The 27,970-nt window shown below is 39.2% G+C and overlaps 1 protein-coding gene across 22 annotated transcripts in view; it reads right to left on the bottom strand.

Moving 5' to 3' along the window:
• The window catches only part of TENM3 (teneurin transmembrane protein 3), a 2,191,633-nt gene that overhangs the window by 1,344,922 nt on the left and 818,741 nt on the right, over positions 1 to 27,970 (bottom strand). For all 22 annotated transcript variants that reach the window (XM_073341694.1, XM_073341703.1, XM_073341702.1 and 19 more), the window contains 2 exons: positions 21,910 to 21,975; positions 7,238 to 7,278 (listed from right to left, as the gene is read on the bottom strand). The gene's annotated coding sequence lies outside the window, so the exon portion shown is untranslated. The remainder of the gene's footprint in view (positions 1 to 7,237; positions 7,279 to 21,909; positions 21,976 to 27,970) is intronic.

Here is a 27,970-nt window from a genome sequence, read left to right as displayed (position 1 = left end):
ATCTTAGCTGTCACATTAGTATTATATCAGTGCCTGCTATCTCCTATGGAAAAGGATTGTTAAATGTTTCCATCGTAAATACTATATTTCAGAGTGTTTAAATACAGCTATAAACACTGGCTCAGGGTTAAAACACGGCATGGTAGGTACGTGTTTGAAAACAAATTCTTTAGACACTTTTTAAAGAAGTATTTACACTCACAGGCCCAAATCTTGCAAGTGAAGCCTGTGTAAAAGGATATTGCCCATATGGATGGCACAGAATTCTCAACGACTGGCATCCAAGTTTTCATTGTTATTAAAGCTGATGAAGAGGAGTATTTTATGTAGCCTATAGTATTCCCATCCCCATTCCTTGAGTGTTCGATTCTGTGCATGGACCTGCTGGCCATACCATGGGCCTGCCTCCAGACCTCCTATATTCCATTGTCAATTCTAAACAGAAACTTGATGGGGAGATCTCACATGGAATTGTGTAGTGTTTCCTTGTTGAGGATTTCTCCTGTTTTGCATGCAAGGGATTCATAGATTTTAGGAATACTCCAAAACAAATGGCACACTTAAAAAATATTCACACAAAACCAAAAAAATCCTTAAAACAGAAAGCATCATCATGCAACACCACACATCTCACCACCTCCTCAATGGAAATTCAGTGTTAAAGCTCAGTAAATCTCTGGGTTGACACTTCTCTAGATAAGGCTAACAGTGAAAAAGTTATAGTGTGGAATTTCAGCTAGGAGTAGATCAGCTAGCTCAGCTAAACTAAGAACTTGCAGGAAGCTTTGTTTTTCTTTGAATGCTGGGATTCCCATTCATGGGATATGGTGGTCCTGGCACTGAGCTGTGGAACTGCCTTGAAGAGACATGCTGTTGAGGTGATGACCAAGAGTTTACACAAACATGATTGCTGAAGACATTTCCACAGTTCAGTGCCCGTGATACCATATCCCACGAGTGGCAATGCACAGAGGCCCTCAACGAATAACTCATCTTATATAAGAAGATATATTCAGATCCAGATCAAGTCTTTTTTTTTGGGTGCAAAGGTGAATTATGGTTAGGTTTGAGTTTGGATTAGGTGATACAGAAATATCACAAATTGGTTTTTAAGAGATTTTGACTGCAAATGGCAGAAATTTGCAAGCATATTTAATCTTTCAGAACTTCCTAAACCTGAGGTTACCACATGATGAGAAGGGCTATCCTTGGAGGATTTTGGTTACACGCAAATGGGAAAATAGATTCTCTCTCACTTAGAAACAAAAAGAGTAGGATCAAATCTGAGATAAGATCAGAATCAGAGATTCAAATCCAACCATAGGGTCTTGAAATTCAATTGAATGGTTTGATTTTGGCCCAGACATACTTTTAAGTTAAAAACAGTTCTTATTTGGGTCAAAGAATTGACCCTTCTTTCTCATTGAGAATCTTGGGGAAGAAATTTGTTGGGAATATTCCAAGGATACCACTTCCTTGCTCCCCAGGATGCTATAATGAAAGAACAAGAATAGACTATCAAGTATATCACTGGAAAATCTGTAGTGGACCAGGATTTTTTATTATTATCAACATCATAATTGGAAATGTTTATTTATTTCATGAACAACTCTGATATAATCTTTACACAGATTTGCAGTTGCCATGTACTAAAGAATGTGACAAAAGAAAATAACTGAAAGCTGAAAACACTTCACTGTGGATAAGAGATGCAAAATGATAGCCAATTGTTATGCTGTTCAGTTTCACACAGCAGTTTTATGTTACAGATTACGTATGATTCAGACACTATTCTTGAAATGGGAATGCAAACTGTCGAATAAACAGTGTAGAAGAAGCATAGAGACAGTGAGGCAATGACAGACAACTTCTTCCTGGAACACTTTTGCAAGTATTAAGACAATAGTATTCACATAATCACATGACATGATAACAGACATTTTCTGTTTGGAATGATGCTGTAATTGGTTTAATGGTTTCTCCTGTAATGTAACAATGCCACAGTCACAATTACTGTCACTCACACCTTTAAAACAGGTTCATTGTTAATAGATATATGGTTTCTATGAAAAAGAAGTATTGTCCAATTTTTCTCCCCAGCACTGGGATGCCACGGTATATTTGGTTATGCTAAGCAAATCAAAGACTTTTATTAAACAAAACAAAACAAAACAAAAAACCATACCAAAATACTCTTAGGCTCCGATCCTGCAATCACATCCAGCCTGATTAACCTTTGCACTCACACAAAGCCAGACTGACTTCATTGAGGCATCACATAACCACAATGGTCCATTTGCATGGACATGATTAGAGGATCAGGGCTTCTCTCAGGATGAAGTTCTGTGTGTTAAAAAAGTAATAAAGAGGGATGGTCAGGAAAAGGGAATCTGGAAACAAGTAGAAAGACCTGAAAAAGCCATTAAGGTTTTGGGAGAGTAGGAAAGAGGAAAAAAAATCAGGAAAATGACTCTGGGACCTCAGCAAGGAAATCAGTGGACACCTGGAAGGAACATGGTGGGATGAAAGCCAAAGAGATAATGATTAGAAAAATTATACCAGAGCCTATGAATCTAACTATCTTTTGTAAATACCATTGAAGAAACTATGGTATCTTAAGAAATAATGGACTAAAAGTGCCAACAGCAGAAATGCTACTAACCTGGAGCATGCATGAAAAGAAAGAAAGAAGTCTCTCTCAAAAATTGAGCCTATACCACCAAACTACAGTCTAGCCCAAAAGTACAGGTAGAACCAATATAACCCTTTATTTATTTGGTTGAAAATGGAAACATTTTTCACCAAAAAATATTTTTGGATGACTATGAATAACCACTGTGCCAGAGAGTGAGAATATGAATGAATATTGCCTGATGGTTAGATCACTCACCTAGGATGTTGGGGTAGGGTGACCAGACGTCCCAATAAAATCGGGACTGTCCCACTATTGAGTGGTTTGTCCCACGTCCCGACTGAAATACAGTCGGGACGCCATTTGTCCCGATATTTGGTTGTAGGCGCAGCAGCCCTTTTTTTGGCTTAGGCAGCGGTGACAGGCAGGGAGAGCGGCTTTTCAATTGTTTGACTCACCTGGCATGTTCAGGTCTTTGGCGGCATTTCGGAGGCGGGCACTTCAGTCGGTGACGGGCTTCGGCAGCATTTCGGTGGCGGGTACTTCTTTCTTTGTCGGCAAGATTTATTTCCCGCCGCTGAACGTGCTGGGTGAAAAGGCGCTCCCCCTGCGGCGGTCCCAATATTTTGGATTTAGCATCTGGTCACCCTATGTTGGGGAGACAAGTTCAAGTCCCAGCTCCAATGATTATTTAATTATTTTTACAAAGTGGAACAGCTTCAACAGGAGGGATTGACAGAGAGAGACACCAAAATGCCCCACAGCCCAATGGCCAGAGCACTCTCCTGCAGTGTGAGAGATTCAAGTTAAAAACTCTGTTCTACATCAGGCAGAGGGGAAATTTCCAGGTTTCCCGCTTCCTAGGTGAGTACCCTACCACTGGGATAAAAGTTATAAGGAGACTGCCACCATCTCCTCCTCCAGCCATTCTGTGAATTTAAGCCCCCCCCCCCAAAAAAACAAAAACAAAAACAAAAAACATTTGTCTGAACCTATTTGGGGGAACGTCTGTCCAATCCACAGATAGTTTCAGGTTGCCTGAAAAGGCATTTTTCAGTGAATAAGCTACACCTGAAAATTTTTGCCCAACTCTATTCATAAGTCAAGGCTGACAAATAAGTGAAGCAAAGGGTTCATATTGATACTAGAAAATGAGGGTCCTGAAGGAATGGCATAGAATGGTACAAGGGAGAGAACCCATGTTTCGCCGTGTGGAATGAGTACCTAACTAACTGGCAGCAATCCATAAGAACTATTGAGAAAACATTTCTAGACAGCCCTACCATCTGCTCTAAATGTTCCAGAACGGTACCAATGGTCGATGCTGACAAAAGCAGTCAACAGATGAAAGAGTACAAATATCCTGAATCAGCCTGCAGCAAGAGACTGCTATAAGCCCTCAAATGGACAGGTTCAATGTTGTCTCGTCTCATAGCCAGACTGGATTTTATCACTTAGATATGTGTCTAAAGTAAGGTGCAACTTAAATTTGAATTCAACAACTTGAGATACAATCTTGGAAAGAAACAGGAAGTAGATTATTGGATACAAGCGTGACGTATCATCTGAGACAGAGAAGGGCATTTTAAATACTAGAGTAACAGAAGACAATTTTGACTAAAAGTGTAACCTTATAATAAGGTAAGGCATTGATAATGACACTTAAAATTAGTACCAAGAGCCGTTCAGTCAGAAACTAACGAAGAATACTCACAATGGATGTGATGGTCTCACTTTTATCCTATCTCACCATATTATAGACCTTAGAAATTGCTTTCAATGATTCTGAGTAGCTTGTGCATAAAATGCAGCTGAACTACATTTAAACGTTTAAGTATCCACTTAGATTATGTGAAGCCACAATCAATCCTCTCTAAACATGTGTGATAAACACATGGATTCTAATTACACTAATCATAAACAGGACTGTTGATAACAAACCCCAGGTTACATCACAATTATTAGATACCAACATTTGTTTGCTTTTGCTCTTCATTTTTTTTGAAGAAATTAAGTAATTCATTTTTAAAATGTACCAAATTCTCAGGCAGTTTCAGTTGGATATAGTATTCTTCCTCCTTCCCTGTCCCAAACTCTTTTGTGTATTGTTGTTTGTGGTGTATTGAGGAATATATTGGACTTTCAAGTGATCACTTGAAGAGTGCAGGGGAAGGGGGATGGTATTCCTGGTCTTGTGTGCAGGCTAGGGAGCTCTGTGGTGAAGCATGTAATCTGGAAAAAAAAAAACAGCCCAGAACAAAGTGGAATGAGTTGTGCCTCTCTCTATTAGGGAGCAGCCTGTTTTGTCTCTCTCTGTTTTGGGGTTCCTGTGTCTTATTCTGAATTCTAACAAATAAAGTAGTGTTATGTAGCAACCTTCCAGGAGGAATACTTCATATTTTTATCTAACTTCTGTGCATATGCTGTGAACATAACATTGTAAACAGTTAAATAGTTGCCACATTCTGCCCTAAAGATTAGTCCATTTAATTGGGGATAATGAAACAACACATAGCACATATTTTCATCTGTAAAGCTTAAGAATTTTCAAAAAGAATGCAAATATCATCTCCACTTTATAGAAATGGAAAACTGAAGAGCAGAGAGGTTAAGTGGCTTATCAGGGCCAAAGTAGTCAGTGGCAGAGCAAAGATTATAATCCGGATCACCTGAGTCCAAGACCAGTAATCTATTAACTAATACTATACGTCCTCCCCATCTGATGTGCTAGGTAAAGATTCCTGCATATGGCACATGTAATGCCATATCCTGCTGTCAATTCACATCAGTTCGCATCATTTCTATTTAAGTCCTAAAGGGAGATATGCACATTTAGGGCAAAAAGAGAGATGGATTCAATTATTTGCTCTGCTACATACTGCGTGTGGCACTGGAAAAGGACAGTTAGCCTCTCTGAGCCTTTGTTCCTTCTTCTGTAAAATGGGGATAACCAAGTTTATTTACCACAAAGCGATGCTAGGAAACTTAAGACATTAATGTTTGTAAAGGATTTTGATATCCTCAAATGGAAGATACTATAGAAAGCCAGAGTAGTATTATAAATAATAATACTAAGATATTTTAAATGTTTTGAATTATATTTCCATGTTATTGGAATGAGACTTTCCAAACCATGAGGCAGTGCTACATATTGTAACAAATCCACATGCTGCAGATAACAGGAATAATTGTTAGACACAGCACATGTACCCTTCCACTCAGTTAGGACTAGAACCCTTGTCTCTACATTCGAAAAACAAAGGCCCTTTACCCATTGAGTAAGAGCTCTCCTTTAATAGACAGTAGCAGTAACCTCCCTCTTCTCTCCCTGGCCAGCCACCAGCAAGTATTATTATTATTCACATACACAAAATATATTACAAAATGTTCCTTCTCAGGTTTCTTAGAAGATTTTGGCTCTGTCTTGGACTCGCAATATAACAAAGAGAAGCAACATTCATCACTACAGCAGGATATGACCTGTCTTACTGATGAAATTATACATTGATCAATAGACACATGTAAATATGCAGTCTTTCATAAAGGTTAATAGGGGGCTCCAAATATGAATCACCTTATGGAATTCTAGAAGTTATCTTTGCAGCATTCTGAGAACACCAAACATACTGATCAGAACAAACATAACTTGTTTTAAAGCTTTTAAAATGAACACACACAGCTCTGTAATAGCTTTGTGTGGTAACACTTCATTTAATATGTACATTAATTATTGCTGAATTACAATGGAGTTACTAAAAGGATATATAATGTTCACCTTAATGCTAAATGAATTCATTATGATCGGTGTAGTTACAATGAATACTAACTAAATTAATGGTAGTTAGACATGTTAGACAAAGTGTCACACTTATTTGAAGTGCTCCAACCTGAATTCATTTGGTACTGCATTTATAACAGTAATATGGAATACAGAGCAGTGGAGTGTGAATCACAATTTCTTTTTTCAGTTGTTAAATGTCAATGAGCAATTAATTATATTCCCGTAGTTTATTTTTGCACTTCATTTTTGAAATATATATATATATATATATATATATATATATATATATATATATATATATATATATATATATAAATAAAGGCCCAAATGATGCAGCAGATTTTTAGACCTGATCCTGGGCAGAATCATCCCCTATAGGCACATCCAGAAAAAAGGCAACCAGGAGGGAAACTGCAAGATGCAGCTGCTATACCCCACTCCTGAACTCCAGTTATGCACATTCATAAAACTGTAGGTCATCTGGATCAGAGCTATGAGAGGTGGCATTCAGAGGGAGGACTGGTATTAGGTGGTATATTTAGCATGTTTTAGCATTTATACGTCCCGACCTGGTGGCCCCATGTCTCACATAAGCTGCTCCTGCCTGTATCTGGAGCCACAGATGTCAAATGGCTCTTAACTGTTCACCAATTTTCTGGGAAATTGGCACTGAACTCAATTTTGACCCCAAGAGAAAGAAGCAAAGATGTACAAAGGACCATTTTATCAGTTAAATGCAGGAACATTTCAAAGTTAATCCAAACAAAATAAATCAATCTGTATAAAGCTTGTATGATTCAGAAGAAACAAAAAGATTTACTTACAATGGGCTGTTAAATCAACAGAATAAAATTGCATCACCAACCTATGAGAGAAAAACAAAGCAAAGAAAATATCATTTCATAGAATCCACAAAAATGAAGACACTGTACATACTGTTACAGAATATATATTACATTGCTAATTGACAAGTAAAATAACATCATGTTCTATCTTCCAGTAACGAAACCCAGAGGAACCATCATCCAGAGGATACCTATTTTTAGGCTCACAGTTCATATATTAGAAACTATGAGTTTCATTCATCTGTTCTGGAGGGAGAGAACCAATGGATTAAACCTATTGGGAATCAGAATATTAGAATGAAATGCCTAACAACCATCCGAACATATTTGGGTGCTTTGTTTGAAAAGTAAAAGATATAAAGAAAAAGTAATATCATTTAGATTTTCTGATCATTTTTCTGCAGTGCATTTCAGAGAACGATGAACTGTAGCCTTCCAGCAATCACTAATGCAGCGTTTGTATTCTATGTTGAGATTATTCACTCGGGTGCTGCATTGAGGTTTCCTGGGCTATTTTGACACTGCATCCAGATGCTCCAATTTTGCTTCACTGATTCAGAACTGAGCCAAAATGCCTTGAAGCAACATTGAAAAGAGGTAGGTCTCAATGGACAATTAAAGTACTCTAGTGTCAACAGTAGTTTTTCTAAACACCTAGCATTGATGCTGAAGTGACTCAGGTAACCTTGATATGACAGCCAAGCAGATCATATATCATGCAATACGCACTATTATTAAGTACAGTTTGTCTCAAATGAGTAGGGATTTACCTCCCCATTTTTATGGAAAAAGAAAAAATATGGAAGAAGCACAAGAATGATCTGCACCTACTTAGCAGCTAATATGTCTGATCTACATAAAGTAAACATTTATCTGCTAGATATAAATAAAATGTACAATTTTAACTAAAATATTTGGTAAGTAACAGCATCTACCATGTGTTTGTGTTTATTTGAGTTAATTCTTAAACTGATTATGTATGAGAAAGAAAATTACAATTGGATAATTGTGATATCTTCGGACAAACCAGAGGATTCCTAAACAATCCAATACACATTTGGGGCATGATCATGTAAACACTTACACACAAAAGTAGTCCATACTTCAAAATAAGAAGTCGTATTAACTTCAAGGTCAAGTAAGGACTATTCCAACAAACAATTTACAGAACTGGGAACTTGTTTGTACTTTATCTTTCACACAAACTGTCACAAGTTAAATATAATTACCAAGTTAAATAAATAAAAAGATCTATACAGGGCAGCAAGACAGGTTAGATAGGTTTTTAGATGAGACAGCCAATGAACAAGCAATCATTTAGTTCCAAACCATTTTATTACCTAAAATGTTCATTTTTCATGCAACAACGTTGACAACAAAAATGTGGCAAACTGACATTTTGTCTTTTTCAGATGCAAGTGGTTTTTGTCAGAAAAATTCTGAACTTCAAAAACTTGGAATGTTTTGAGATTTTTCACTCCAGACTTGCTCATTTTGGAGTGAAAATCATGAAATTTTGAAATCAAATATGAAACTTTGATTTCTGAGGTTCTCCTTGTTATTCTGCACTGACCTGAACACATGTTCCCAGTAGGACAGCTATTTCTGTTAATGGGCAATACAGAGGAAAAGACTCTTGCATCAACAAGAATGGGATGGACAAGAGTTTGATATGTGCAATACGCAAGAGCATGTCCATTGTGGGGGACATATGGGAAGGGTAGACATGCTGAAAGGCAATATGAAATGAATGGGCTCCCAGCAGAGCTGTGTGAGATCAGTCTGGCCATGTTCATGTTTGTAATAACTAAGTGTAATTACGAAGTACAGTATAGTGTTGTGTCGTGTCAGAAGGCAGACAGTAACGTTTTGGAGAGACGGCATTTTAGAGTGAAAGCCTTTTATCAAGGATTTGCATTATTTCAGAGCAAGAGAACATTAATGGATGGATCATGATTTTATGAAAGGTGGAACTAGGAAAATGAAGTTTCTATCCCTTCACAGCTTGAAATGCTAGCTGGGGCTGCTATTAGAATTAACGAAAACCCCTGCCCTTAACAGCAGTACAACCAAGAATAATCTTAAGTGCAGCCTTTCCATTTTTAGTGTACATCTTTCTTGCTTTTTCTCTAATGTAAGATATCTTCATTTCTTCCTGTTCTTCTAATCCCTCTGTTCTCCTCGTCTATTACTCCTGAGGGAATTTTGCACCCAAAATAAATAAATAAAAATCTGTGCACAATATTTTAAAATTCTGCATATTTTATTCGTCAATAAATAAATGCAGAGGCTCCAGCATTGCCATGGGGAGTACAGGCCACTGGCTGCATGGAGGTGGGAGATCACTCTGCAGCTCCCACCCCTGTGGCAGGGACTCAGCAGTGAGGCTGCACTTGACCCTGACACAAGCACAAGGGCCAGACCTGCCCCAGAAACACCCTGGGGCCCTGCCCCTCTGTGCCAGGCACACCAAGATAGCAAGCAAAAGTGAAAAAGTCTCAAACGCATGCCTGACCCTTGCCCCCAATCCAGGTATGGGGCAGGCCGACTCAACCGAGAAGAATCCAAATATGGAGGATCTTGAGGGGGTGTGTGGAAACCAGGTGTGAGGTAGGAGGGTTCTGTGTGTGGCAATCTGGGTGCAGGCGGCTCGATGGGAGGTCCAGGTGCAGGGGAATCTGATGCACAGGGGCTCATTGGAGGATTCCGGGTGCAGAAGGAATGGGACCCTGCAAAGGGGGGGGGGGGGCAATGTCCAGATGTGAGGGGATGGAGTTTGGCGAGGAGTGTTAAGGTGCAAGTGGCTCATCTTGGTATCATAGGAGTTTGGGTGTTGGGATCCAGGTGCAAGGGGCTCGGGGAATGGAGGATCTGGATGCATGGGGGTTGGGCTCCCCATACAGTGATCCCTTCTCCCCGGGTTGAGGAGTGATGGGGGCAGGAAGCAGGGGTGGGGTTGTGGAGCTTTGTGCAGCTGGGGGAGGTTTGTCTGACTCAGCCCAGCCACTCCTTGCAGGGGGAGAGGAAGTCTCATCCTTCCCCACCCAGCCCAGTGGGACTAGCAGCTGAGCCTGGCACAGGGTAGGAGCCAGTAGCTGGGGCATCCCAAGCCCCTCCCGTGGTGATTTACCTCCCTGCCAGCTGCTCTGGGCACCCAAAATGGTGCACCTGTGCTGCTGGGGAGGAGTGCATAACCATTCTTGCAGATTCTCATCAGATGTCATTTTTTTTGCGGTGAATCAAAGAAATATGTTGGGGACATGACTTCTGCATGCATGCAGTGGTTCAGAATTCCCCCAGGAGTAATCTATTATGCCATTCTAATACCTTTCTCCCTCATTTCTCTCCTATTTATTTTCTTTTTCCCCCCTCCCCGTTTTTATTCTCCATCCTATTATATCTTGAACCCTCCATGTCCTCCAATTGCCCTATTTCTTCCACAGGTATTTATTTGCATCTTACTGCTATTGCCAGTCAATGTCCCTCACTGTGCTGAATGGGTACTTCGGGGGGGGGGGGGGAAACTCCTCCTCTTAGTGTGTCCAGCTGATTTCATATCCTTAGAGGTTAGATGTTATTTTATTCAGACTCCCCATTCAGTGCAGCAAGGAAAATATGGTCAAGCTCCAGTGGGGCTGCATATTTAAATTTGTTTTATAAAAATGAGTAATCTAGAACTGACACAACACCCACAGCATCCTTGATAACGAAAAGAACCAATACTCTAAATTCTCTTGCTCATACAGAAAAATGGACATGGAACACACAGTCTGGAGGGTAGATCAGGAGGGCAAGTTAGTGGTACATTTCTCAAACTTTTTAGATGGATTTAGTCACAGAGACTGAAACACAGAAAGAACACACACATTTGGGATGTGCAACCTGCATTCACTGTTTAGATTATTTTGTATTTTTAGATGACAGAAAACTAGTGGGCAACACAGATGGTGCCTATTGCCTGCCAAGTTTTGATTTTACAAAATCCTGACTGGATTCAATAGGCATGTGATGTTAGACAGACTCTGAAGAAAAACTTGTTTACAAATAGATACTCAATGTAAAGTTCAGGAGTTTGCAACCCAAAAATTAAAATATGTGTAAGTTTAAAAGGATTCTGTTCTGTAGGTACCACAAGAATTAGTGGCTAATAAGGGCATATTAGGGTGTTCTAGATGAAGACATTGTCTGGCGAAACCCGAAAGGACAGGAGACATTTGATGTGGATTTTAATCAGGCTGCAACTTTATTATATAGATGTCTGAGACTACTCAGCAGATAAAGCACACAGTGTAGGCAAATCCACGTTTATTCAAATCATTACCCATGATTTCCACCAGCCTCTTTTCATTTTCCATGCAGGTTCCCCCACCAGCCCATGGCTTGGACCTTTCCATCCACTACCCTCGTAGGAGGGCTAAGGTGGGCTATAAGAACAGGGAGGGATTGGCTCCATCATACCAATCATAGGAGTCCCCAGGTCCCCTCCCCCATTCTGTTCCTTTGTCCAGCACCTCCTTTTAAGTCCTTTACCAGGCCATTTATCTGGTGACTGGATGCCTTTCCTATGGAGTACCTGCACTGGACATCCGCCACAAGGAGGTGCCATCAATTTGCTTGGCTGCCTCTCCCCCAAACTCATTTGGGTTTCCAGACATCTCCCAATGGCCTCTTTTATAGCAGCCCAAAGAGGTGAAGTCCCATTCTGCCCATCACTTTTGTTGCCATGTGAACACAAATACTTTTTGTCTAGTAAACAAATTTAAACGGACCATTTAACTTATCCTTCTTTTGAACCCTACTGAAAAGCATATATACAACTTCCAGATTATTTTCTAAATTTGACAACAAATTGGAAAGACCAAAAATTATAATCACTCTCTTTACTGTCTTGGCAAAAACATTATTATAACTATTCCTAAAAGGAGCAAAAACCAATCCGGGCCCTAAGGTCTAGGTTTGTAACCACAGTACTTGTAAGAATCAGAGCTCTGAAGAGAATGTATACACAAAACATAAATTAATGGGGAGAGATGTGTGCATATTCCCACAGTCTGTTTCCACCTCACTCTTATTGAAGCCCCTATTCAAATTCCTTTGGTGAATTCCTGGGGTTTTCTATAGTCTGTCCTATCTACGATGAAGCAGAAGCCTGCTGATTTACAACTGCTAGCAGAGCTACCTGTAGTCACAGTAGACTAATTTTTTTTGTGTGCACTTCAGTGTATCATAGGAAGGCCACATGCTAACGGCTGCTCTAAGACAGTCTACAAGCCAAGCAGCTTAGCTTCTAAAAGGGAAAGGTAGAACTTGGTGATTTATTTGCTCTTGGAGTATAAAGTCTTTTCAGTCTCTCACAGTTGTGACCGATAAAGAACTGTATTTCTCTATTGTGGAAAAAGTGAGCAGAAGTGAAATCCTTACCTTTTCAATAGTTTCATTAAAGCAGTGCCAGCACAATGTTAGTGACATTATAACAATTAAAACAAATGTAAGATAGTGACAGTTTAAATTAGTAAATCAGAAGTCTGCAACAATGCTACATTAAAGGCCTGTGCAAACAAATATGCCTTCCATTTTGTCCTAGCTTTGTTAAACTCAAATTTGATGGTTCGCAAGTATAGCAGAATTCTGAAGTCAGGAACACACAACTGAGAACATGTCTACACTGCAGGTCTCACACAGGCTCTGACATTAAGCCCAAACCTAGGGTGAACAGATAGCAAGTGTGAAAAATCGGGACAGAGGGTGGGGGGAGCCTACATAAGAAAAAGCCCCAAATATTGGGACTGTCCCTATAAAATCGGGACATCTGGTAACCCAACCCAAACCCACTACCATCCGGTGCCCTGCCACTAGTCCTGGACAATGAAACTCCAGTAACTGTCAGCAAGAGTAACCCAGATCTTAACTGCCATGATAAAAAGAAAAGATCCCAGGTAATTTGCATTTTACGGGACCAGGGCTTTGTAGATCATGGCAAACACTTTGAATTGCAAACAGAAAAAAGGGCAGTCACAGTGATCACTGGTGTAATGTATTCAGAATGATCCATCTCATATGGGCAGCAAGCTGTTATATTCTGAATTAGATGAAGCTGCCAAATCATCTTTGAGGAGCAGTCTGAATATTTTTGCACTGGTCTGAATTCTGGATATATTTTGTAGAAAACTTACACTGTACAGAAACTCAGTAGTTGAAGGCAGGGCTTTGGAGTGGAGCCCGGAGCTGGAGCGCGGAGCAGCTCTGGAACAGTGGAGCTGCAGGTTTTTGCCTGGAGCTGGAGTGGAGCCAGAACACAACTCCAAAGCCCTGCAATTTTTCCAGATAACTAAAGAACAGTCATGTAATAAAGATGAATGCCAATCGGAGGGATAAAATACACATGGAATAATTGTCAGCTGTGGGATTATAATTTTTGGAGCATGAATAGAGTAATGAAATATGAGCAGTTTCAAGTCTCAGTGCAAAAATAAAAGCTTCACAGGAATCTTGCTCTCCTTAAGCATGCAGGTGTTCTTCCAGTTCCATGAGACTAATCGCATGAGTAAGGTGAGCAGGATTTGTCCGACTTTTCCCCTTATTTTTGCTTCTTGAAGGAGGGGAATGGATGTAGATTGTTCTGAAGCAATCTCGGATGATTTGTTTTAATTCTTGGCCCTATTTTGAGGAAGTGTCAGTACTTCACTCTCTTCATGTAGCTGGAATGATTTCCCAAACACATGTCATTGACTAAATGGCAAAATACCATATTTGAATAAAATTATGCAAAACACCTACACACTTCACTTGTGAAGACAACATGAACATTTGAAATACATGATGCTCAAGTAACAGCAAAGTATAATTCTGTAAGTATAGTTTTTCATAATAATACGGATATACAAAGATTTCTGGCACATTTCATACTGTTGTCTGTGAATCAATTTCCTGAAGTTAACACCTTTGACAAACATCTTATCTTCCACAAAATGTGCCTAATAATAAATACAATAGGCACAAGAAGTGCAGAGTCATCCATCCATAATTATTGTGGTACATTTCTAATTGCAACAGAATTATGGAAGTTATGTAACTGGGAAGAATTATAATCAAATGCATTTAAAGACTCATTTAAAAGAAAGTATTACATATCCATCAGTAACAGGCAAGTACTCAGAACATGCTAAAATCTGTAAAAATATGCATTGCATCACTTATATCAAGTAGACAGTTCAATTTTCCATTAAGCAAACTATAAAATCACTGAAGCATAACACTCCGTTTTTGGGAACAGTTCCAGAATATTTCTCAATAAATCATGTATCTCCCCAGATGTGTTTTTTTTCTTCCAGAGGAGGCTGTTCAGACTCAAATTCAAAGGGAGATAGTATATCACTCAGTCATCAGTTAGGCAAAACCCCCTTTGTAATTGACAATGATTTCATCAAATGATGCATGTTATAGTAACATTCAGTCCAGTTATGTTTAATCTGTTAGCATTGTAAATCACATTTTAAAGGGTTCATAAATTATACAACTATTTTGTATTTTATTGAAATTTGGCATTCATCTTTATTTTGTGAAGTGAGAACAATGCCATCACAAAATACTTTGTGATCTCAGGTAAGAGCACTATATAAATGCAAAGTATTATTTTCAGAATTTAAATTAATGGAAATGTTAAATCCAAGAGTTTGAAAACGATCAAGCCACACTAGTATTCTTGAGGACTATGTTGCTCTAATCAGGACAACTCAAGAAGCAAATGATATTGGCCACCTTCAGAGATGGGATATCTCACTAAATGGACCAATCTGATCCAATATGCATGTTCCCAGAAGGATCTGGTATTCAGGAAGAGCTTAGTAAGCATAACACAGACACTCAGCAAGAAGGCTAATTTCTTCACAGCTTCCAATCAGAAAATCTTCTGTGGAAAGCATCTCCTCTATTGGGAGATCTGACTCCCTTTCTCCTCAGCAGTGAATACAATGTTTTATATGGGGGAAAAGAGTCTGCCAGCAATATTTAGCAGTATTTCTTAGAGGTGTTTGCTTTAGGGCTGGGCAAATCATTGGCTCGTCAGAAAATCTTGTGACAATTTCCTCAGTGTCCTTGAGGAAAGTAAAACAGATGGATGCTCTTAGAGTCCTTCCAAGATTGTGGAAACCATGTCCATAAAGGTCAAAGTGCTCTACAGTCAAGACCATGGCTTCCTGTGGCACAATGGGCCCTCCTTACAAGATCCTAAAACTCTAGGGAGTAAATGGCCAGAGACTGTCCCCTTCACTGCTAGATGCAACAACCTCAGCTGGATCTTGTAAAGCATTGTTGCGTTGGGAAAGGAAAGGAAGGAATTGGTCACCTCCCCAAAGAGACTCCTCCAATTTGGCAATAAGATATCACCAGTGTGGGAGAAAAATAGGGCTGTCAATAACACCGTCTGAGTTTCCTCTCTTCTAGGTCTTTTCGTGCAGGCCCTGGGCTTGGTTCCTTGCAATGGGGACTGCATCTAATGGTGGTCTTTCCTTCATTTAAGATAAAGGTCTCATGGGCCAAGCATCCAAAAGGACATCTCACAGTCCCCACAGCACAGCATTTGCTCCTCTCATCTGTTACCATTACCACTAAGGTAAGGGACATTCTTGCCTTGAGTCTCAACTAGGACTCAAGAAATTTTGGTTCAGTTACTAATTGCTGCAGAATTCCTGTGTGACTTTGGCCAGGCCAATCTCTCCAAGCCTCAGTTCCTCTCCAGTAAAATAGAGATAAAGCTAATATGAGCAAAATTAACTATAGAGAGCCATATTTTAAAGAGGTAAGGACTTTGCCTGCTAGTTCAATGGTTAATTTTTTGTGCTGTCATGCTAGACTCAGCTGTAATTCTAAGACCTGGTGTCTTGTTTCCCTGGCTGGGAATATTGTAGAGATAGTGGGCTCTGCACTCTTGAACAGAGAAAGCCAATTCCATCCATCTGCAGTGACCTTCGTGGCTAAATTAAAAGCAGCCTTGGTAAGCAATGGGGTTTTTGCCCAATCCTTAGTAAGCACAAATTAGTTCACTTGAGGGTCTTCAGTGAAGGCAAGGAAACTACTCATTCATTTAGGACCTGGGAAGTGAGAGGTGTGTATTCCATTTAGGATCTAGGGAAGTAGGGCTGGGTGGACTACCATTTAGGAACTAGGATAACAGTAGAAAAGCTGGAAGGAACAGTAGGATCTGTGGAAGGGTAAGGAGATATAAAGGAGAGTCCTCCATTTAAGGCTAAACAAAGGAACATTAAAATCATAAATAGGTACATTCTTCACCTTATAGTCACCCTCCTCCAATTGTACAAGGAAGATCCCTGTTGAAGATTCAATACACATATGAATTAAAAAAAAATCTGCAAGGGAAAGGCAAACAACAGGACACTCTGTTGCCTTCCTGGAGCCAAGACACATGATGTCACTCTAAGATTGGATAGTCATACGAAGTCAACAGGCAAGTATCCATTGGTGATGGTTCATATCAACATTAATGACACTGTATTGTGGGATATTTCACAGCGAGTCAATAACTTCAGGGAACTTGGAAATGTGCTAAAGAAGAATGTCCAGGCAGTTTTCTCTGAGATTCTTCCCATCCCATGAGCAAAGGAAGACAGAAGGCAGACTATACTGGAAGTGAATCGCTGGGTAGATAAGTGGTATGAAGTTTGGGCTTTGGTTTTGTGGAACATTGGTCCATCTTCTACAGGGAATGGGGGCTGGATAATTTGGAAGGTTTCTACCCCAGTAGCGTAGGGATCAATCTTCTCAGGGACAGGCAGGCCAGAGTAGTCAGGAGGTACTATTAGCAAAAGGGGAGGGAAGATAGAAGCACTCAGCATAAAATCAAGATGTTGAGAACAAAATTAATTTGGAAACCAAAGGATAGAAAGAGAAGACATATTTGAATGGCCTATACACTAATGCTAGGACTGATAACGCTGAAGAAAATGGTCGTGAGTACTTATGGATCAATTTCGTAACAGATAAAACACAAGACGAAGTACCAGTTGATGTCTGCTACAGGTCACCAAATTGCACTAAAGAATATGATGAACTCTTCCTTACGCACCTATCTATAATGCGTAGGAAAAAAAACTCTGCAATCATGGGGGATTTCATTTTGAGTGACATATCGGAGGTCTTCTGCTACCTGTACTAAAACATAATTGGAATATCTAAATAATGTAGAGGACAATTTCCGAATTCAAAACATGTTGCAACCAACGCAGAGAAATTCTATATTCGACCTTGTCCTAAATGATAGAGGAACTGATCACGGAACTAAAAGTTAACAGTACGATAGGTAAAAGTGATCATGATTCGATCACATTTATATTTGGCAAGCAGAACAAAGTGCAGACAAATAATATATATCCTTGATGCTTTAATAGGGCCAATTTTGCAAACCTGAAAACAACTATGAGCCAAATCAGCTGGGAGGAAGAATTCAATCAAAAATATGAATGATAATTGGGAATCATTTAACACAACCTTACCAGATGCTGGAAAAGCCACAATCCCACAACTAAGGAAGAAGGCTGTGGTTAAAAACAACAACCTGGTTTAGGGCAAGTAAATGTAGTTGTAAATAAATAAATAAATAAATAAATAAATAAAACAAAACGAATGGAAGAAACAGGAAGTTGATAGCAATGAATATAAATCAGAAGTTAAGAATTGTACAAAATTCATATGGGAAGCCAAGACAGAGGGAGAACTTTATAGTAAACAGAGTTAAGGACAATAAAGAGAAATTTTAAAACATATTAGGCACAAAAAGAATCCTCACAATGATATACATCCATTACTGCATAGAAATGATAGAATTATCATTAATAATGCAGAAAAGATAAGTGTTCAATAACTACTTTTGTTATTTGGGGGGGAAAGAAACTACTTAAGTTAGACATTTTTGAAACAGCACATCCAGATAACTTGCATGCAAGAGTTTTAAAAGATCTGCCTGAGGAGCTTGCTGGATCATTAATGTTGATTTTCAATAAGTATTGTAGCATTGGGGAAATTCCTGAAGACTGGAAGAAAGCTAATGTACCAATTTTTTTTAAAGAGTAAATGGAATGACCCAGGTAATTACAAGCCTCTCAGCTGTACATCCATCATGGGAAGTATAATGGAGAAGCTGATATAGGACTCGATAAATAATGAACTATAGGAGTGTTATGTAATTAATGCAAATCTGCATGGGTTTATGGAATATAGATCCTGTCAAACTAACTTGACATTTTTCTTTTGAGATAAGTTTGATTGGTATAGGTAATAGTGTTGATGCAATACATGCTTCTGTAAAGTGTTTGGCTTGATACCTCACAACACTTTGATTAAAAAACTAAATGATATAAAATAAACATAGCACACACTAAAGGGATTAAAAACTGGCTAACTGATAGGTTTAAAAATATAAATGTAAACAGAGCATCATCATCATTTGGGTGGGGCCGAGAGTTATGGAGACTCGGCTGGCTGAAGGTTTTGGAGTGCAGAAGGGGGCTGTGGGTTGAGGCAGGGGGTTGGGGTGCAGGGCGAGTGAGGTCTCTGGGCTGGGGGTGAGGGCTCTGGGGGGGAGGAATTTGGGGTGCAGTAGGATGCTCCAGGTTTGCGGGGGGCTCAGGGCTAGAACAGGGGTGTGGGCTTATCTTGGGCAGCTCCCAGTCAGTGGCGCAGTGTGGGAGCTAAGGCAGGCTGCCTGCCTGTCATGGCACTGCACTGCGTGCGCCCGGAAACAGCCAGCAGGTCTGGCTCCTAGGCAGGGGGTCAGGCAGCTCCACATGCCACTCTTGCCTGCAGACACCGCCCCCACCACCCCAGCTCTCATTGGCTGGTTCCCAGCTAATGGGAGTGAGGAGCCTGTGCTTGTGGTGGGAAGGCACGTGGAGCCCCGGGACCCCCCTGCTGAGGAGCCGGTCCTGCTGACCGCTTCCAGGGAGCAACGCGGTGCCAGCCAGGACAGGTAGGGACTAGCCTGCCTTAGCACTGCCAACCAAACCTTTAATGGCCCAGTTGGCGATACTAACTGGAGCTGCCAAGATCCCTTTTCAACTAGGTGTTACGATCGAAAACCGGACACTTGGTCACCCTACTTCCTATTCCTCCTTCTGGTTTAAGGAGAGGAAACAGGCAAATCAGGAGCTCTGGTGTTCCCTCAATTGCCGTTCAGGTGTGAAGCCTTCTATCTGAGCTGGGCTTCAAGGTATACCATTTCTACCTGATGTCAGTAAGCTGTTGGCTGAAGGACTAGAGCTTGATGACCGCAGAAACCCTGCAGACCTGCCTTCAAGACCCATGGGTCATGGTGGTCACATGTTTGCTTTTTACAAACATTCATTTATGAAAAATCTGTTTGTACATGGTGGATGCAAGGTCATGCCAGTGGGGTCAGAGTGGTGCCTTTTTCAAAATGGCTCAGTTTTGTCTAGTAGTGGACTGGGTACAAACCACACAAAAAGAGGACTGTCTGGTTTAAAACTGGACAAATAGCCTGCCCATATTCTGATGGATTTTGTGGACATCCATCTAACAGGAATTGGACCGTGGTCATTGACTCTTAACATAGGCCACTGACGACTTATTTCAGAGTAGCAGCTGTGTTAGTCTGTATTCGCTAAAAGAAAAGGAGTACTTGTGGCACCTTTGTTAGTCTCTAAGGTGCCACAAGTACTCCTTTTCTTTTTGAAGACTTATTGTTACTGAGTGGAACTGGTTTTGAACCTCTGGCCTGGAGATTACATGTTCAAGAATATAATCAATACCATGAACCATTCATCCAAATAATACATAGGAGTAAATAATTTTGCACTCTGGTTGCATAAAATTTATTTTGCCAATTAAAAAAATTACATTCAAACCAATCACCATTAAATGGAACATGGTATCAGAGCTAAATCTCTTAATACATCATCTTGAAAGGCACATAAAACCAAGATACGCTAATGCATTCCACTGAAGAAGTGGAAAGAGCTCAAATATTTTCTCTTACTCCTTTCAACAAAAAAACTTCTACTAACACAGTACATACATTTAAAAGAAAGTGTTTGTAGTTCAGAATTACTTTATTTTATCTAATTGAATCCTCTTAATACACACCTGTACTTGTTTAAACACACTGTTAAACCACTTAACTAGTCATATCTGTTCAGCACTTTAGAGTGTGTTGCCTTGGCTTGCTGAAATCTCAACAAAATTGAGGAAGCCACTAGTTTAACACACAGGGCCCAATCCTGCTCTCATGAAGTCAAGAGACCTTTTGTCATTAACTTCCCCACTAAGTAGATTGGGCACATGAATCTAACAAAAATATAAGTTCTGAATGTAGGCCTTAGCAGACATCAGTTCCTACTATCTATACTACTATCCCATAGCTCAATGAAACAAGGCCTCAGGTCTTCTGGAGTCAAATGTTACTTTCCTTAAAAAAAAAAGGGACAAGGAAAAATAATGTAAAAATTTACTAGGTTCTTTTGTAGAAATTAATTCAGAGATAATGCATTGAAGAAGAGACTGATCCTTGTTCGCTAAAACATAACCAGTAACCAGATATAATTAAAAATTATGGGCTAAAACAATGGGTGTAATTCTGCATGATATTCATGTCTGAAAGTGTTGACTAACTTATATAAAATACCAAAGTAACTAACTTGTTTCTGCATTATTGGCCTCTTAATCTTGTACATCAATTCAGGCAATGTACCACCACCACTATCTTCTATTTAATTATTTTTATTTATGTACCATTAAGCTCCGTTTTCATTACTTTTGTTGTGGAGAAAAAAAAAAGGATGAATCCATTGTATTTATGTAGTGCCATCATCTAATTTGCAATCCTCAGAAGACCCTTTTTTCCCCTACTGGAGACATCAAATGACAGTCTTTGACATTCTTTAAAAGCGCTTTTTATTTCTTTAATTAGGCGTTTCTAGCAGGACCTTCTTCATGAACTCTTAACGTTTTAATATACTTCTGCCTCACTACCCTGGCTGATTGTTTCAGAGTTTGTGCAGAACACATTCCTGAGCTGCAAGAAAGCTGCTTTCAATGCCTTTCATATTCTGCTATAATCCCTTGGTAATTACAAAGCCCCTCTCTACAACAATAGGCAAATCTGAGAGGAATTCTGTGGCTGTGCTTCACACACACACAACTGTACTAGAACATTTCAGCTAAATTTGCTTTCCAGGAGCCTCAAACTTATATAACAGTCCTGTGAAATGCCAAAACAGGGGGCTCAAAGGTTATGATGACAGTAATTGTGTCTATTTAACCAGTGTTTTGTAAAGCATAATTATGATAAAAGCTTTAGTTTAATAGTGGTTAAATCCTAACTATAAAAGCAAAGATGACATCTTAAAAATATGTATTTTATGGCTGTTAACCATTAATCATCTTTACTGATTTTTCTCCCATGGGATTTTTACTGCTCTTTTGTATGTCCTCCTTTAATTGTTTATCCACTGTACTTTTTACAGTACATGTATCTCTTTCTCTTCCCCTAATTAGGTGCTGTCAAAACAGAGTCCCTGACAGATGCTATTTAGTCAGACCAATCTGCACCTTTCTAATAACCGTACACATGTAACAAAAAGTTAGTCTTTAACTTCTGAGTACAAAAGCTCATCTATTCTTACCATTTTCTTTCTTATCTGCTGTTTCTTATTCTGCTGTTTCTTTCCCCCCTGCAAGATCCCCTCCACCTAAAAAGTCAAGAAATAAAGTTATTCATGTGTCTACATGTATTTTCTACATAGATTTCCTTAAAGCATTTATTCCTAATATAAACAAATGGTTTTAAGAATGTTCAAACAAATCACCAAAATATTGCAGTGGACTGTGTCTACAACTCAAGCCAAACCAAGGCTAGTACCTGCCTGCAAAATAGCTACCCTCTTTCGTGTCCCTCATCCTTTTCCTGGTGCTAAAAGGCTAAGAAAAAGCGATGCAGAACGGTACAAAGGTCAAGATCTGGGCAATGTCAGACAAAGGGCAGTGACGGGGAATATTCGGAGTCAAAGATCTTGCCAGCAGCCCCTTCTTTTAAAAAGGAATCATCAACTTGAAATCTAGTCCATTAAAAAAGAGAGCAAATTAAAAGTAGTTTCATTTACTGCACCAGCATGTAAGCCCCCTTCCGCTGTTTGTTGTCTTACCAGTATTTAATATATTTCTTTTGCATGTTGCTAGGTGAGAGACCCACACAAACAACGTGGGAAACGGATTTACTGGGTATACAGGGGAACCAGTGAAACGGAACTATTCACAGATTACTGCAACTGCACAAAGTAAAACAAAACAAAAATAGAGTCTCCCTCTAATCCCTTTCAGTTATAGTAATTTAGGGGTTACTTACAATAATAGATAAAAACTGTTCATAAGGACTGTGCATTTTAAATTTATTGTGCCCTCTAAAACAGGGGGTTGCTACCTCAACCTCTCTGATAATTATCTCTGCAGCTTTATAACAAAGGGAGAAAGGTGATTTTTCAATTGACCAGATCCCACATTATTTAATGCTCTATAGGTCAAAAGTAACACCTTTATCCTCCCCTTGGAAACTAACCAGAAACTAGCACCCATTAAAGAGTAATGGCGTTATGTCCTGTGGAAGCACTGCTTAATATGTGGTCAGCCACATTCTGTGCCAGTTTAAGGTTCCAAATTAACAAAGTGTGGCCCCATGCAGAGTGCATTGAAGTAGGAGGTGACCAAGGCATGGATAATGATAGTAAGGTCCACATCTGAAGGCAGAGGCTCTCTCCCCTGCCCCCAATCAGTGCTTGGTGAGGAAAAACAAGCAATCTTGGTCACAGAATTACTCAAGCATCCAGAAGCTGCCAGCGAGTGACTGTGACCCTTACAAGAATAATTAGCCAATGTCCTCTGAGTTGTATGCATCTTGAAATAAAGGAATATATAAATGTTTATTTATCAAGCATCCAAATCTAACATGACCATTTTGAAATATTTCCTAAACATCTATAATTAACCTGGTTCTGATTGCAGATATATGCTGCATTTATTGCATCCAGACATTTTGATAAGTCTGTGTTCCTGTGGGCTTCGCTGTAAGAACCTCATTGATGAGGACTTGAAACCATATACAAATGTAACCCTCCTGCCGGTTCAATTATCTAAGGGCGACTTCTGGAAACTTTACAAACAATACCAGCTCATGTCCCCACCCAGAAACTGGGGCCCCTTGGACAGTCCCTTGTGTGAGCACAGAGTCCGTTGTACAAAACCAAGAAAATTTTACTGGTGATGAAGGGAACACAGACTAAACACGGAAAAGCCACCAATAATAAATCTACAATATCTGTATATATCTATTAAGACAGACTCCCACCCCTCCAGGGTGTCTTAGCAATAGCCTTAACTTCATTCCCTCTCCCATGGTGTGATTATCCTATAAGGCAGTGTGTTCCTATAACAGCTACTTACTTCCCTTTCCTCTCCCCCACTTTGATGCAAATCCACTTGTAGTCCAGTGTTGGAGGAATCCAGGCAGGTCTGTCTCCGACCCCATGGAAATTTTGCCCGGTCTGCTGCAGGGACTCTACCACCTGACTTAGCTGAAGCGATTACAGAGTTGATTGCGAGGCAGAGGGACCCTAACCAGAGGAGGCTTCAGCAAAAGCCCTCTCTGTACCTTGTGCTGCCCGTGCACTACATCTTTGCAGTCTTCAAGGAGGGATCAATAGTATATAGGATTCTTTAACATAGTCCTTGCCCCCGGGGATGCACTTGCCCCCTCCTCTGAAGGGAGAAGCCCCCCTTGTCCTCCTTTTTCCTTAGCTTTATTCAGGCTCCACTATACACCTGCGCCACACTACATTATTTTGGTCAGGATGACTCCTTACCATACAGCGTCATGTCCTTTCATTTCCCAACCGGCAAAGTAGTGTTTTATTACCCCCAAACTCAAAATTAAACTGTTTTAACCAAGACAACCCAACGGATATGTGACAAAAATGCAAATGAGCCCCACCCATTCAGTTATTTCCCTTTGCTCACCAGTATATACCAACCAAGAGCTCCCTCCTCATGAAGCCTCTGTCCTGTCCCTGTTTACCATGAAGTAGCAATAGAAGACTCCCTATTCTCTAAAGCTTTAGGCCACCAAGAAAACAGAACGGATTAGGGCCAAAGTACTGAAAACATGATGTTCTGAGCAACCTTTGCCAGTGCCAGGACACCCAAATGCTAAAAAATATTTCCCAAGGTTAATGGGATAAAGGGGAAAAAATCAGTTTCAGGTGGGATAAAGTTAATGAAGAACAATGGAAGTGCGCTATTGAAGTGCCCAAGGTCAATCTCAATGAAAAGCGAAGAGCAAGTAATACCGGGAAGCTAAGAATGAGTTAAATGAACAACCACTGTACAAGGATTTTGCAGTAGCACATAATGGCTTTGTCTGCACAACTGAGCAAAGTCGCCTCGTAGTGGTTGGTCCTGAGTGAAGATAAAGGACCAACTACTACTGTAAGCAAAAGACTATCCCATTTAGTGCATGGGATAGTGAAAATGCATGCATTTTTTTGGAGATGAAAGGCCAGGATTCTTGTCCTGGCTCCCTGTGATTTAAATAATAATGCTGGCTGGCTGGCTGGACACATGGATTTCTTTATGACATGCCAAAGTTTTGTATTAAAACAATTGTTCCAATAACTAGAACAAGGATGAGCTGGTTAAGTTAATGCAGAATTTCCACCAAATTTCCATAGGGGGCAAATCATACATCTAAATTCATGCCGTGAGGTTGGATTTGCTTATAGAAGCTGGAATAATCTCAAGAGTACCAGAAACAGGACATTTTCCATTATGACCCAAACCCTGGAATGCTGTCCCCACATGTACCCAACCTCATTTGTAGCACCTTTCAAGATGTTTTTGTTAGAGCTGATTTTTTAAAATTAATTTATTTTGTATATTTGAAGATGAATTCTACAATATAGTGCTGAGAAGTTCAGCAGAATTTACTGTATGTTTTAGGGAGTTCTTGCTTTCCTTTTTGTAGTTAGTTTATTAGGCAATGTTTTACATGATGATATTGATAGTTATTTTTTCTAGACATGATAAAGTAAACATGAATAATAATTATTAGGAAGCTTCTGAGGCATGGAATTCTGTGGGAGAATGTAAAAGGGAGATCTATAGGAAAATATGTACAGTTTATTTTATATTTTTAGAAATGGTGAAAACTTAAAAAGCAAACAAACAAACAAAACCCTGTGGGGGCATTAAAACAATATATATAAAACCATTCTATAGTTTAAGGTAAACAGCAGTGTTGAATTTTTTCCTGCATGGTTCTTGTGCCTCACCAGAGTTTGGCATATCTTGGTGAACACAAATTGCATGAGAGAATTTACCTGGGAATTTCACATACACTTCAAATGCTTAGACCTCAAAATGGCTGTATATTTCTCATAAATAATTATGGCTGTCAAGTGATTTAAAAATTAAACACGATTAATTGCACCATTAAGCAATAATAGAATACCATTTATTTAAATATTTTGGATGTTTTCTACATTTTCAAATATATTAATTTCAGTTACAACACAGAATACATAGTGTACAGTGCTAACTTTATATTTATCTTTTATTACAAATATTTGCACTGTAAAAAACAAAAGAAATACTATTTTTCAATTCACCTCATATAAGTACTGTCGTGCAATCTCTTTATTCTGAAAGTGTAACTTAGAAATGTAGAATTTTTTTGGTAACATAACCGCACTCAAAAATAAAACAATGTAAAACTTTAGCACCTACAAGTCCACTCAGTCCTACCTCTTGTTCAGCCAATCTCTAAGACAAACAAGTTTGTTTACACTTCTGGGAGATACTGCTGCCTGCTTCTTATTTACAATGTCACCTGAAAGTGAGAACAGGCATTCACATGGCACTTTTGTAGCTGGCATTGCAAGGTATTTACATGCCAGATATGCTAAACATTTGTATGCCCCTTCATGCTTCGTCCACCATTCCAGACATGCTTCCATGCTAATGATGCTCATTAAAAAAATACATTAATTAAATTTGTGACTGAACTCTGTAGGGAAGAACTGTATGTCTGCTGTTCTGTTTTACCTGCATTCTGCCATATATTTCATGTTATAGCAGTCTCTGATGATATCCCAGCACATGTTTATTTCAACAACACTTTCACAGAAGATTTGACAAAACACAAAAGGTACCAATGTGAGATTTCTAAAAATAGCTACAGCACTCGACTCAAGGTTTAAGAATCTGAAGTGCCGTCCAAAATCTCAGAGGGACGAGGTGTGGAACATGCTTTCAGAAGTCTTAAAAGAGCAACACTCCAATGCGGAAACAAGAACCCAAACCACCAGAAAAGAAAATGAACCTTCTGCTGGTGGCATCTGACTCAGATGATGAAAATCAACATGCATTTGTCTGCACTGCTTTGGATCGCTATCGAGTGGAAACCATCATCTTGGATGCATGGATGCATGTCCTCCGGAACGATGGTTGAAGCATGGACAGACATTTGACTCTTTAGCGTATCTGGCACGTAAATATCTTGCAATGCCAGCTACAACAGTGTCATGAGAACACCTGTTCTCACTTTCAGATGACACTGTAAACAAGAAGCAGGCAGCATTATCTCCTGAAAATTGTACCCAGACTTGTCTGTATGAGTGATTGGCTGAAGTAGGACTGAGTTGACATGTAGGGTCTAAGGTTTTACATTATTTTATTTTTGAATCCCTTTTTTTGTACATAATTCTACATTTGTAAGTCAAATTTTCATGATAAAGAGATTGCACTACAGTATTTGTATTAGGTGAATTGAAAAATACTATTTCTTTTGTTTATCATTTTTACACTACAAATATGTCATAGAAATAATATAAAGTGAGCACTGTACAGTTTGTATTCTGTGTTGTAATAGAAATCAATATATTTGAAAATGTAGAAAAAAATCCAAAAATATTTAATACATTTCAATTGGTATTCTATTGTTTAACAGTGGATTAATCATAACTACTTTTTGATAATCGCGATTAATTTTTTTGAGTTAATCATGAGAATTAACTGCGATTAATCAACAGTCCTACAAAAATTAATTAAAGCAATTAAGTTTTCAACTTTAACATTTAGTCAAGATTAGTAAAAATACTAATTCCTTGTAAGCAACACTATTTTTTCTGTCTTTTCATAGTTTGGAAAAAAAAATGTAGAGGCAATTATGGGACAAATGCACACTTGAAAAACAAACAAACATATATTACATTGTATCAGAGCTTCATCTGCAAACCGTACACATAATAGACCTAAAAAGTCTGGGACAGATCTCTCCTGGATTTGCCATAAATGTATGTACAAGAGAAATAGGGTGAAATCCTGGCCCTTCTGAAGTCAATGGAAAAATTCCCATTCACTTTAATCTGACCAGAATTTTTCCCATATTTATTAATAAAAGCAGCACAATTAATACATGTACTGAGAAAACGTAGATCAAAGAACATTTGTTTCCATTAAGTCCAAGATTACTTCGGTAGCTGCATCTCAGTGGATGCTATGTAAAGTTAACAGATTCAATAGTACTAACTCACGTATTTAAAGTTAGTCATATGCTTAAGTACCTTGTTGAATCAGGGCGGAAAGCTTCTTGGAAAGTTGGGAAATTCTTTACATTGATCCACTCTTCCAGCAGCTTCA

The sequence above is a fragment of the Lepidochelys kempii genome, chromosome 4, assembly GCF_965140285.1.
Source record: "Lepidochelys kempii isolate rLepKem1 chromosome 4, rLepKem1.hap1, whole genome shotgun sequence".
Classification (NCBI taxonomy): domain Eukaryota; kingdom Metazoa; phylum Chordata; order Testudines; family Cheloniidae; genus Lepidochelys; species Lepidochelys kempii.
This window is presented reverse-complemented; position numbering and strand designations above follow the sequence as displayed.